The sequence below is a fragment of the Mus musculus genome, chromosome 17 (assembly GCF_000001635.26).
Source record: "Mus musculus strain C57BL/6J chromosome 17, GRCm38.p6 C57BL/6J".
Lineage (NCBI taxonomy): Eukaryota > Metazoa > Chordata > Mammalia > Rodentia > Muridae > Mus > Mus musculus.
Genome location: NC_000083.6, coordinates 79,881,988 through 79,895,294, shown reverse-complemented (window position 1 = coordinate 79,895,294; position 13,307 = coordinate 79,881,988). Strand labels below are relative to the sequence as shown.

The window sequence follows — 13,307 nt, the reverse complement described above, 5'->3', positions numbered from 1 at the left end:
TCAGCTTCACCAGCTCTTGGCTCCGCCGAACCCATTCGCACGAGTTGTGCGTGGATTGGCCAGGGTTGCAAGTGTTGGCTCCGGTTGTCAGACTGGGGTTAGGAGCCCTGGGGCTGCGAGTCATTCGCTTCAGGCTGAGAGTGTCTGGTTTGAAGTCACCTGATCCCGTCGTTCCTGGGTTTTGCTGAATGTGAGCTCCTACTGTATGTGTGTGTACATGGCGCCCCTACCCCGTCGAAGACGCAGTTGCGTTGGCAGCGCGGTGTTGTGTGTTGCTCTCACTCACAGCACCCCTATTTTTAGGAGTGTAGCATTTGATCTTTCACCGTGGTGCGAATTGAACGCACGAAGTCCTTATTGAGAGTTGCGATGGTTAAAGGCGGAAAAGTTTTTCAAAGGCTTAGAAATCGTAAGGGCTTAGGGTTAGATACCTGAGGTCAAGATAAGCGTAGAGTAAACACACCGGGTATGAGATCGCTTTTGTATTTCCTTTTCCACAATCTGATAAAGGCTTTACTGGATAAAATTTAAAACATTTTGATTAAATATTTACCACAGACACTTTATAGAAAACTTTAATTTACATTTCACCATTTATGGTAGCTCTTGGACATATGTCAGAGGTGAGGATAACTTAGAATTTTCGAACGAGAAAAAGAAATGAGGTTTGTTAACCTGTCAACTACAAACTCTTGTCAGAACTGTTTACAGTGGTAGCCCTCTGCCCTTGGAAATACTTCCAGAGAGGCTTTTTAAAAACCTTAGGTGGCTGATTTGTTTTGGAATCCGTGTGTGTGTGTGTGTGTGTGTGTGTGTGTGAGAACAGTTTGAGATGTAGTGTCAACATACTTGATGTATGCAATAGGAAAAGCATAAGTTTGATTCAGTCATGGGTAAGAGCATGTTTTATGCTATTGGACACTGAGAAGAGATGAGAGAGTGTCTTGGGACTATCGCCTTTGGCTACTTTGTGGTTTCTTTCTTCCACCCTTCTCCACCCCTTTCTGCCACACTTTCCACCCCCTAGATAAGAGAGAGGAAAGAGATCCCTGAATAAAGTCAGGGGTGGGAAAGGGGCAACTCTATCGTTAGACTACTTCCTGCTGATTAGGGGTGTCCTTGGGGCAAGTTTGATCTTCGCTGTCAGGATATGTAATTTTTTCTTCTTGTTTCTTCTTTGTGCCCGACTACTTAACAACAACAAAGGACCATCAACCCACACTGCCTCCTTTGGCTCTAGCATTTATATACTGTCAGGAAACTCCACAGAATTCCAACTAACACACAATCACAGAAACTCTGCAGCTGGGAAATCCTGGTCAGTGGCTGTGGACAGTCTGAAGCAGCCCGGTGTCCCACACCTGTGTGGACAGTCTGAAGCAGCCCGGTGTCCCACACCTGTGTGGACAGCCTGAAGCAGCCCCGTGTCCCACACCTGTGTGGACAGTCTGAAGCAGCCCCGTGTCCCACACCTGGGATTCAAGTGAAAACGTAGTCTTAAAATACTTTTGTGTTTCTTACAGAAACCAAAACTCCAAAATTGTCATTATAGACTTGATAAGTAGCGCTCGACTACCATTTGTTAACTGTTCTGCCGTTGCTCATAGATCTCGGCCTTTCATTTGGTGGTCATGTGTGGAAGACTTTCACTTAACAGCCATTCCTATCAAATGACTTCTAAGGCAGGCCCGACACCGCCAGTTTGCTTCTGAGTCACCTGCATTACAAACTAAATTGTGTGCTTGTGTGAACTCATGTAGAAAAAGAAAATACCCCCAAGACATTTCCCTCCGTGTGTGGAAGATCAAACCGAGGGTCTTCCAAACATCAGGCTAAGTGCGCCTGCCTCCAGAGTGGATTTAGGATCCAACACTCCATGGTTGTATGATTGACCTTCTAGTTGATAGGATTCTAGGAGTCTTTCTGTCGGTGCTCAGTCTGTTGGGTGACGTGCTTTGGAAATTCTGTGGACTTTTTACGGGGAGAGGGAGAAGCTGCTGCTTACAGTAAAGGGATTGTTACAGGGAAACAAGGCAGGAGAGAAAATGAGACTGTAGCTGTAGGTGGGCCCCACAACGGTGCACAGGCTTTCAGGATTTTTATTGTTTTGTTTCTTCTTAAATATTTATTTTTAAAAATGTGTGTGTGCTTGCATGTGTTCGTGTATGCTCTGAGTATAGGTGCACACAAAGGCCAGAGGGTCAGATCCCTGGAGAGAGAGTTAGGGGCGGTTGTGAGCCGTTTTATGTGGGTTTGGGAACTGAGTGTGGGTTTGCTGTCTTCACTGAGCCATTTATTTCTACAGCCTTTCTTTTTTAGTGTGGCTTTTAACTTTATGGTAAAATTTCTGATTATTCCCCAAAATAAAATTGTGACACTTTTTCCTAGATAACTAACCTTTCTACAGCTGGAACTGGGCAGCTCCCTAGGGTGACTGAACACCAGCCAGGGTGATACTGCTGGAGTAGAAGACACTTTAACTGTGAGGCACACTGACAGCTCTTGTTTGTGCTCAGTTTCGACATAGGTTTGATGTACAAATGGGAACAAAGCTTTTTCAAGTAAGCTCTCAAAAGCCAGAAATATTAGGTGCAGAAGTAGGAATAACTTTTTAAAATGTTCATTTAATGACTTTATAAGGAGGGTTTTCTCTGGGCAAAGAACAGAGGAACAATTTTTATTCCTTTTCCTTCTCAAGGGCGGTAGCATTCTGATTTTGTAGCCATTTGAGGGTTTTAGATCCCAGGTGTGTTGCTTCAGAGAAGTCGGTCACTTTATTTACGTTTTAACCTTAAGGAAAATAGATTTGGCCACAGAGTAGTTAAACTTCATTTCACAATGAATTCATTTCTGAAGTTTTGTTTCATCTCCTATTCTCTTTTGCCACCGAGATAGGAACCTGAACGCTGGGTGACAGGTCCTATTTGTTACTTAACAAAATACTTTAAAACCCCTGCATTTTATTTCTTAAAGCTCGCTCTTCTGGGGAGGGAGTTCAGTGCTGTTCCCACTGGAGGGCGAGTGTGCTGTCTCTCCAGTTACTGAAGCTTCTCAGTACTTGCTCCATTTCTCACCAGGTTTAGAGGAGGTGAGGGCCATTCGGTGGATTGCCACATATGATTGATTAGATATGGCTGACTGCTGTGGGAGTGAAGTCAGTGGGCTGGGCTTTCTTGTTTGCTTTCCGTGTCGCGCTTAAGATTGACCCATGCCCTTGCCTGCAGAGCCAACCACAGAGCTGTAGTAGCCATACTTCCCTTGAAATGAAAAGTAGGCAGGCCAAGGTGGGGTCTGTGCAAAGAGAAGGCAGTGAAGTAGGCGGCCCTGCCTGTTAGGGGCTGTGAGGGTGGCAGGGTTCTCAAGTAGCTGTTTAGCAGTTTTCACACGATGGTTACATTGTCTATCTCTCTGTTTGTGTATGCACACATCAGATAGGATTTTGTAGTAAATTACTGATTTTTCACCACCCTGGGATAAATGGCTATACAATAGTCGATTTTATGGGCATATGACATTTAAGTCATGAAAGACTAACAATCTGCCACTTTCCCAGTAAGATAATATGCACCTTTAACTAACTTGTCCATGGTTTCCTGGCCAGTACAAGTAGAATAAAGGGGATCTACTTTCTAACTTTAGTTTAATGGAAATTATTTCATAGAACTGCATCTCTGTGACTGAAGCTAGTGTAATCAGTTAGTGGCTGCCCAGATAGCTTACTGTCAGAACTCTAGGTGCACAGACACTCCTGGTGAGAGGTGCTTAGCTGTCTAGGATCTCTAGTTTTGTTTTTTGTTTTTGTTTTTGTTTTTTCTCAAACTTTCCTATTGGGAGCACCATCTTTAACTGTAGAGAGGGATGGTGATGTAGAGGAGAGGCGTGACTGTGACTGAAGCTACCCTCTCTGTATTCATCAGCTCCTTATAAGGCCTTAGTGGGAAGCACATGATAGAGGCTGCTTTTTACTTTAAAAAAATTAACCTTTTTTTTTTTGTTGTTGTTTGTTTGTTTGTTTTTGCGGCAGTGTTTCTCTGTATAGTTTTGGCTGTCCTGGAACTCACTCTGTAGACCATGCTGGCCCCGAACTCAGAAATCCGCCTGCCTCTGCCTCCCAAGTGCGCCACCAGGCCTGGCTTTTTTTTTTTTTTTTTTTTTTTTTTAAATACACTCTAGATTTCATTCCCTTCCCAGTCCACTCTGACTGTTCCCCATCCCCCTACCTCCAGCCCCACCAGACCTCTAAACTCCCTGGGGCTTCCAGTCTCTTGAGGGTTAGGTGCATCTTCTTTGAACCCAGACCTGGCAGTCCTCTGCTGTATGTGTGTTGGGGGCCTCATGTCATCTGGTGTATGCTGCCTGGTTAGTGGTCCAGTGTCTGGGAGATTTTGGGGATCCAGGTTAATTGACACTGCTGGTCCTCTTACAGGGTCACCCTCCTCCTCAGCTTTTTCCAGCTTTCCCCTATTTAACCACAGGGCTCAGCAGCTTCTGTCCATTGGTTGGGTACAAATATCTGTATCTGACTCAGCTGCTTGTTGGGTCTTTCAGAGTCATGATAGATCCCCTGTTTGTGAGTGCTCCATAGCCTCAGTAATAGTGTTTGGCCTTGGGGCCTCCCCGTGAGCTGGGTCCCACTTTGGGCCTGTTACTGGACCTTTTCCTCAGGCTCCTCTCCATTTTCCATGTTTGTTAGTTTTTAAGACTTATTTGAGTGTGTCTTAGTTTGCTTCTATTGTTGTATTAATATACAGATCAAAAACAATTGGGGGAGGAAAGGGTTTGTCTGGCTTACATGTCCTGTTCACAGTTCATCATTGAGGGAAGCCAAGGCAGGAACTCCAGGAGAGAGACCATGGAGGAAGACAGCCTACGGCCTTGCTCTCCCTGCCTTTCTCAGCCTGGTTTTTTATACCACCCAGGATCACTGTCCAGGGATGGCACCACCTCTAGTGGGCTGTGCCCTCCCACGTCAATCACTAATCAAGAAAATCCCCACAGACACACCTACAGGCAATATGGTGGAGACATTTTCTGTAGCTTGTGTCAGGTGCCAAAATATGTAGCAGTGAGTGTGCCTACCTGCTAGAGCACCACGTGCATGCAGTTAGTGCTTCTCTCCGTTTGTAGGGTCAGGATTGAACTCAAGGACTTTAGGCTTGGTGGTGGCCACTCTTACTCCAGGCATCTCCCAGTTTTAGTGTGGGTTTTATTAGGCTTTGAAGATTGTGTGGGTCTTAGTGAAATGTAAGACATATATATATACCTTAGTAAGCAGCGTGTTGTTTCTTTTACAAAACAATTTAAGCTTTCTAGAAATTTATAGCATTCTTGAAATTCTAATTTCTAAGAATTTTCAATCTAAAGAGGTGTAAAAGTAACTGGAATCTACTGGAAAAATCCAGAGGTGTTAAACATGTTTAATAAGAAAGGAATATGAGCTATTTTTCTGTAGTTAAGAGAAACAAAGATTTGATCCTAATGCTGGGGTGGCGGAGGAGGGGGCGCACACCTAGAATCCCAGCACTAGGGAGGTAGAGGCAGGTGGATCTTGTTGGAGTTGGAGGCCAGCCTGGTTTACAAATTGAGTTCCAGGAGAGCCGGGGCTATAGAGAGAGCCTGTCTTGGACTCCCTCCTTCCCCCAAATTAGCCTTAAATGGCTGAATAACTTCTGGAGAAACTTGGTCGTCCAAAATGTGGCTCCCAACCCTGGAGCTGTTGTTCCCCTTGTTTTTGTGCAGGTTGCATTATTTACCACAGGGAAGGAATCCTCACATGGACCCTACCATTGTCTTCATAGGGAACAGAGGGAGAGTACAGTAGGAAACAGTTTTCAGCTTTGTTTTCTTTTGAGACAGGGTCTCTCTGTGTAGCCCTGGCTGTCCTGGAACTCTGTAGACCAGGCTGGCTTCCAATGCACAGAAAATCCACTTGCCTCTGCCTCCCGAGTGCTGGAATTAAAGGGTGCCACCCCGCCAGCTAAGGCAAAACTGACTTTTGAAATGCTTTGTGTTTTTCAGATTAATTACATTTTATCTAGTGTGAAGCATAGTTATGTTTTTTTTTGGGGGGGGGTTCTCTTTAGCCAATTTCATACCAGACATTTGCCTGTGCTGAGACAAAGCTGAGTTTTGAGTATGTTCTGTTTTGAACTGCTGCTGTTTTAGTTGTCTGAGGTACAGAGAGATAGGGCAAAATAGAATTTTGTGTCTTAAATTTCCTTAAGATCTGTCCTGTTAACTCTGCTTTGTGATTGATTCCCTTGCTAGATGGTTATCACAGACTGGTTACCCTTTAACCGCCGGCCACAAAGTTACTTTTTGGGCCAGGAAGGGTACTGTTATCTAAGTCAGGGAACCCTTTTTTGGTTTTTGATTTATTCCTCCTGACTGTTATAAAACTTTGTTGTCACTGTGCCAGTATTAATTTTGGGAGTTCTTAGGGTAGCATATTCCTGACAAGGGGCAGGACTAATGAGGAAATCATATGCCATTTAGTAAACACTTAAGAAAATATAGTACTCCTTACAAAAACACGGAATGATTGTAATGTTAGCCCAGTGGCTAGGCCAAAGAAGGGCCTTGACATGGCTTGGCCGTTTTCACTGTCACCTTGGCATTGGGCTTCTGGCCGCATAGCAAGCTCTTCTGATGCCTTGTATCTGATCTCCCGTTTTTTAGATCCTTTCTTTACAGTTCTTACCCATCACCTCCAGTTTCTCTCAGCAGAGTGTGCTGATCTTGTCAGTCCTCTGCTCCAGGATGTTTCATGGCTTTCCTTAGGGAGGGATTCTGCCCTGAATTCTTAGCCTACAGTTTTAAAGTTAGCCATCACTGACCTCTTTGGGGACAGAGATGTTCTTATTTCTAGGATGTCTTCATTGACAACCTGATTTTAAGTACAAAATAGTGCTACCACCAGGTCCAGAAGCTTAATTTAAGTGGTTTTTTAAAAAATTTTAAAATGCATCTGATACTCAAGTATATTGTTTAAAGAACTGATCATGGCAGTTTTGGAAAAAATAATTTGCATCTACACATAATATATTTTACATTACATTTTTCCCTCATCTAGTTCCATAAAATGCATAAAAGGATTTTATGCCATAGTGTTCTTTAAGTGGGAACAGCAAAAATGGTACGGCATCACTGCTGGTTGCTATGGAAACAGGATAGATTTCAAGTGGAAGATAATATGTGAATCTTACAGGAAAACAACTCTTTGTTTTCTGGTTTGAGTATAATGAAGAAGGAGATAAACTGTTAGATACTCTCCAGATCATTTTTAAGGTTCTTAGGGTAACATATTCCTGACAAAGGGGCAGGACTAATGGGGAAAAGTATATGGTAATTGACACTGTTAATAAATCCTTTTCTGGAGTCAGAATCCTCCTGCTACTCCGGTTATTTACATTATACTTTAGTTTTGTAGAGAAAAATTTAACTTTATAAATTCCAACTGGTATTTTTATTTTAGGAGCAAATTATGAATTAAACTGTTTTCCATTGCCTGATTGGCAGATACTGCTTTCCTCCTTCAATAAAACATTTCATTGAAGTTCAGGTCTCTGTCTTTGTCAGTGTTCCTGTGTTCAACTGTATCAGTCTGGGAGGCAGGTCCCAGTACTGCTGTGAACCTCACTTAAGAGCCTGCTGATCACTCCGGAGCAGTTGTTTTCAGTCCTGCTATAGAACATGGTAACACTTTAAAAGCACTCTTTCTTTTCTTTATAAGTAGTTTGTTTAGTTCTTTGTCTCTAGTGCTTCTTATAGACTCAATACTTAAACTGACTTTGGCTATCCAAGAGTATCAGCAGTCTCCAGGAAGGATAGAATATTATGGTACAGCCTTCAAACTTCTCCCTTTTTTGACTTTGAACCTTATTAGAGACTAGCTGAAATAAGAGTAAATGGATGACATTTATATACTAAGCTTGAGTAAATATTGTGACCTTACTTATTCCATATTTTTTTTAGGACTGTGAGTTTTGGGATCATTTTGAAGCTGATTACAAACTCAATTTTCAACCCCGGCACCCCCTAGATACATGGGGTCAGAATATGCATTTTAACAAGATCTTTAGATTTGGAGTAACAGTTGACTAACTGCTGTAGAAGACATGTCATGATCTAGTCTCCTTCTGCCGACATTAGCCTACTCATGTAGCTTTAGAATAAATGAATTATATTACACAACCTATAAAGCTCTTGGCATTTAATTTTAAATGTTAAGGCTAGTTTTTAAGCACATGTATTAGAATTTCAATGTATGTATGAAATATTTTCAAGCACGTATGTGTAGTTTGATGTATATTGATGCCTAAGACACTAAGAAAAATGCCCTTCTTTTCTACCCTCTTCTTCCCCCTAAAAACCTTAGCTAAAAGAGTCCTTTAAGAAATTAAGTGTGATGCCAGGCAGTGGTAGCACATGCATTTAATCCAAACACTCGGAAGCAGGCTGATCTTTGTGAGTTTGAGGCTAGCCTGCTCTACAGAGCAAGTTCCAGCAGAGCTGTAGCTGTTATACAGAGAAACCTTGTTTCAACAAACAAAGCAAATAAACAAGTTAGTGTGAGTAGCTTAGAATTAAATGGGAGTTATCCTTTTTTTAAAGTGGGCAAGAGATTTGTCACCATTAGAAACCTCAAAATTATGTTTTTAAAATCCTATAATTAGTTCATGAGGAAATATTTTAAATCGAAGAGTGTTAGAATTGGTGGACAGCTCCAGTTTTTAAGTATTTATTTTTTAATTGTGTGTGCGTGTGTCTGTGTGTCTGTCTGTTTCTGTATGTGTCTCTGTGCCTGTGTGTGGGTATGTTCATGTGAGTACAGGTGCCTGTAGAGGCCTATTTGTCTGTCTGTCTGTCTGTCTGGCATGCTCAGGTGAGTGCAGGCCTGTGGAGGTCAGAGGCCCTGTTGCTGATGGTGCTACAGGTGGAGTTGGAAGCTGCTTGCCAATGGTGCCAAGTCAGCCCAGGTCCTTCCCAAGAGCAGTGTGTGCTTATAAGCTTTCAGCCACTTGTCCAGCTCCAGGCTTTAATCACATTGATCTAATTTTTCTGAACATTGTCCTAGAATACTGATTAGAATGTTTTTGCTCTGAAAAATGATTTTTATTTATTTATTTATTTTATTTTATTTTTTTGAGACAGGGTTTCTCTGTATAGCCCTGGCTGTCCTGGAACTCACTCTGTAGACCAGGCTGACCTTAAGGTGTTCGCCTTAAAAATTAAATTTTAAACAAAAGTATTGATTATATTAAGAAATGAGAATGAGGAATTAGTCACATATGATTAAAAATCCACTGGTTTGGTAGTATATTTGATGTTTTGACAAATGTATAGTTCATAACCTGAAATCATGATATAGAATAATACCTCAAAAAGTTATTTTTGGGGGCTGGTGAGATGGCTCAGTGGGTAAGAGCACCCGACTGCTCTTCCGAAGGTCCGGAGTTCAAATCCCAGCAACCACATGGTGGCTCACAACCATCTGTAACAAGATCTGATGCCCTCTTCTGGAGTGTCTGAAGACAGCTACAGTGTACTTACATATAATAAATAAATAAATCTTAAAAAAAAAAGTTATTTTTAAAAGTCTTTTTGTATTCAACATTTATTTTTATCATTGTTAAATAATTATTATATGTTACATATAAGTCATATTATTATTATATAGTCAGTATGTTTATTCGCAGCTCCTGATAACTGCTAATCTCTGTGATTGCAGTTTGACTTAATTCAAGGATTTTATAAAGTGAAATCATATAGTACAGTAATGTATGTGTGACATCTTTCACTTAGCATACAAAGTGACTGTTTAGCATTACCTGTGTGTGTGTGTGTATACATATATATATATATGTATACACACACACACACACACACATATATCTGAATGTAAGTATATAAACCATTTCTTACATTGCCAAGTAGCAGTTTGTTTTTTATGGATTTAACAGAATTTATTTACTTTCTAGTAAATGAACAAACATTTGGGTTATTTCCAGGTTTTGGATATTGGGAATAAATCTGCTGTGAAGATTTGCGTTTAAGTCTTCTGTTGTCGTATGTTCTCACTTGTCTAGCTATCTAGGAGTATATTTAGCTGTATATAAGGTATTGCTGTCCAGCTGATGTTAATTTATATTTCTCTTAATATCCAATAGCATTGTGTTTCTTTCTGTGCCAGTTTATTATTTGTGTATCTTTGAATTGTGTGGTAGAAATAGCTTGTCTATTTAAAAGTAGTTCTTATTTAAGTAAGAGTTTATTCTGAGTATTAGATCCTCATGTCTGATTTATATTTATGAGAGATACTGATGTATAGTTTTGTGTTCTATCACTGTCTTTCGTTTTGATGTTGGTAATAATTTTGGCTTCATAAAGTGAATAGGAAGGACTTGTCCTGTCTTCTCTCCTAGAAGAGACTAAAGGATTGGTTTCTTTTCCTTAAATGTTTACTATAACCAACTAGTGACACCATCTGTACCTGTTGTTTTCTTTGAAGGCATTCAGTGGATCTGATTTTAAAGCTGATTATGTTTAGTCTTTCATACCAGTAAGCACCTTCATTTAGTCTGCCAGATATTGGTGAATTTAATTTTTCTTAAAAAATCCTTTATTATATGTGTATGCCTGTTTTGTCTGAATGTACGTCTGTGTACCACTTCTGTCTGATGCGTGTGGAAGCTAGAAGAGGGTGTTGGATCACCTGGAACTAGAGTTACAGAGGGTTGTGAGCCACCTTGTGGGTGCTGGGACACTAACCTGCCTCCTGGAATAGCAGCCAGTGCTCAGACCTGCAAGCCATCTCTCTACCCGCTGAACTAACACTTTTAATTAACAGGCTTAAATTAGGTTATTAGTTCCTGTAAATGTATTGTTTTTAGCTAGTATTCTTTTAGGAATACTATTTTGTTTTGTGTTATATATAATTTAGTCTGAAAATAAATGATTGGAAAAATATTTGGCAGGCCTTTAGTAAGAAATTTATTGAATGGTGGTTATGTTTTTAGTCCTAATGCAGCTTCTTAAAGCTACATGGATGGAGGTGTCATAGTCCTCTCTTAAAGTTACTCTAGGAATAGAATAAACAAGGCTAGGATGCCCTTTACTTGGTAGAGTTTAGCAACCTAGCAGGGCTACATTATTCCAAACAATTTAGGAATATCTCTTAGTTGTTATTAATTAGTTATTACTTTTCTTGGTAATATTCTAAAATGTTGTAGTAGATACCAGAGAACAAGTTTTTTTTTTGTTTTTTTGTTTTTCCGAGACAGGGTTTCTCTGTGTAGCCCTGGCTGTGCTGGAACTCACTTTGTAGACCAGGCTGGCCTGGAACTCAGAAATCCACCTGCCTCTGCCTCCCAAGTGCTGGGATTAAAGGCGTGCGCCACAATGCCCGGCTTGAGAACAGGTATTTTTAATGATTTCCTCCCTCCCCCCCACTTGGAAAGTGCTTTATTGATGAATTTCTTTTATTGGGAGTCTAGTAATTCAGCTAACTGTTCTTTGAAACCATTTGTTACTTGTTTTTCTTGGCATTGTAGCTTAGCATAATACATTCACTCGCTGAGAAATTATTATTTTGTTGATGATATTCTCAAATAGTAATTCTCTCTTACTGTTGAGTAATGTCACTGGGACGACCCTCTAGCTTCGGTGGCACTTGTTAATCATTCGTCTCCCCCAGTCTCTCACACTGGGCATTTAAACTGACTTCTTTGAGGTCTTGCCTCCCAGTGTTGAAGCGTTTGATAGATTGCAGACTAAAGCTGTCTGCAGACGTTATTGCTTGGGTTCTGTGTTTTTGTTTTCCTGTATTTGCTGACAGGCATGCTATCATGTTTCCCACATCATTAGTCAACCCGGCAGCTTTAGTAGAGAGGACTGGTGATGCCCTGACCTGGAGATGCACTCCTGCAGCCAGGTCGCCTTGTTCTTCCCAGCTATGCTTCACTGATATTATTGGCTAAGGCTGGAAGAGAACTTATGCTCTTTCATTTCTTGTTTTTCAAAGTTTAAAATAGCACTGTACATTTCCAGAGTGACAATTGGGTAACTTTTAAACAATTTGATATTTGACATTTGCCTTTTTTTTTTTTAAAATTGAGATGACAAAGTAAAAAAAAAAATTGAAGAAAATTTGTACAAAGAAAGCAGTATATATGTGGGCTAAGCCCAGCTTCAGGATTTAAAAAGTTAGTCATTTTTAACTTGGTGTTAATAGTGTTTATGCTGAATACTGAGTGTGTAAGTCTCTAAAACAAATATGGTGATGTTTTCACTTTCACCGTTTTTCTTTAACTAATTTTTAGCTCTGTTCTTCTTATGGGACTCTTAGGTACATATTGCCTGTTGTGCCACACGTCTCTGAGACTTAGTTTTTTTCTTCATTCTTTTTACTCTTGCTACTTGGAGAATGTCCTCGGATATTTTCAAGGCCATGAACTCTTCTGTGGCTTCCCATCTCCTTATGTCTATTCAGTGAATATTTTATTATTTAGTTCTAAATGTTCTTTTTATTTCTGTTGGTGTGCGCTCTCTCTCTCTTTCGTCTGTGCATGCGAGCGCGTGTGTGTATGTGCACTCACATATACAAAGGCCAGTGTTTGATACGTTGCTATTTACCTCATTTTTGAGTTAGGGTCTTTTACTGGACGCTGAGCTCCCCGGTTCATTTAGGCTGGATCTTGCTATTGCTTCCCCAATTTCGGATGTGTGCCTGGTATATTTTGCGGGTGTCAGAGATCCAGACTCACTTTTTTTTTTTTAAAGATTTATTTATTTATTATATGTAAGTACACTGTAGCTGTCTTCAGACACTCCAGAAGAGGGCGTCAGATCTTGTTACAGATGGTTGTGAGCCACCATGTGGTTGCTGGGATTTGAACTCCAGACCTTCGGAAGAGCAGTCGGGTGCTCTTACCCACTGAGCCATCTCACCAGCCCCCAGACTCACTTTTTGATGCTTGGGTGGCAAGCAGCTTGTGTTTATACTAAATTTCTTTTTTGTGTTGAGTATGTATATGGTGTGGGTGTGTATGTGTTTACATATATACTCAGAGGCCAGAGGTTGTGTTGGTTGTTTTCCTTAATTTTTAAGACAGGATCCCTCTTTGATATTGTTATGCATTTTAGAGTCTGCATTTTTACCCAGTTTTTGTTGTGATAAAATTAGCTTCTCTGATACTTTATGATCATTCAGAATTGACAAATTAGGGTTCACCCTTGGGGTATATATTCAGAAAATTGAGAAGGAAGTTCTCATTGTTTGTACTAAATTTCCTCTGTGAGTATATATG

The 13,307-nt window shown here is 40.6% G+C and overlaps 1 protein-coding gene across 8 annotated transcripts in view; it reads left to right on the top strand.

Annotated features, from left to right (window-relative positions):
- Atl2 (atlastin GTPase 2) overlaps window positions 1–13,307 on the top strand; it is a 47,853-nt gene that overhangs the window by 910 nt on the left and 33,636 nt on the right. The window contains exon 1 of one of the 8 annotated variants that reach the window (XM_006524656.3): window positions 658–7,695. The exons of the other annotated variants lie outside the window; for them this stretch is intronic. The gene's annotated coding sequence lies outside the window, so the exon portion shown is untranslated. Of the gene's footprint in view, window positions 1–657; window positions 7,696–13,307 lie in introns of those variants that run through there. 8 annotated transcript variants of the gene reach the window in all.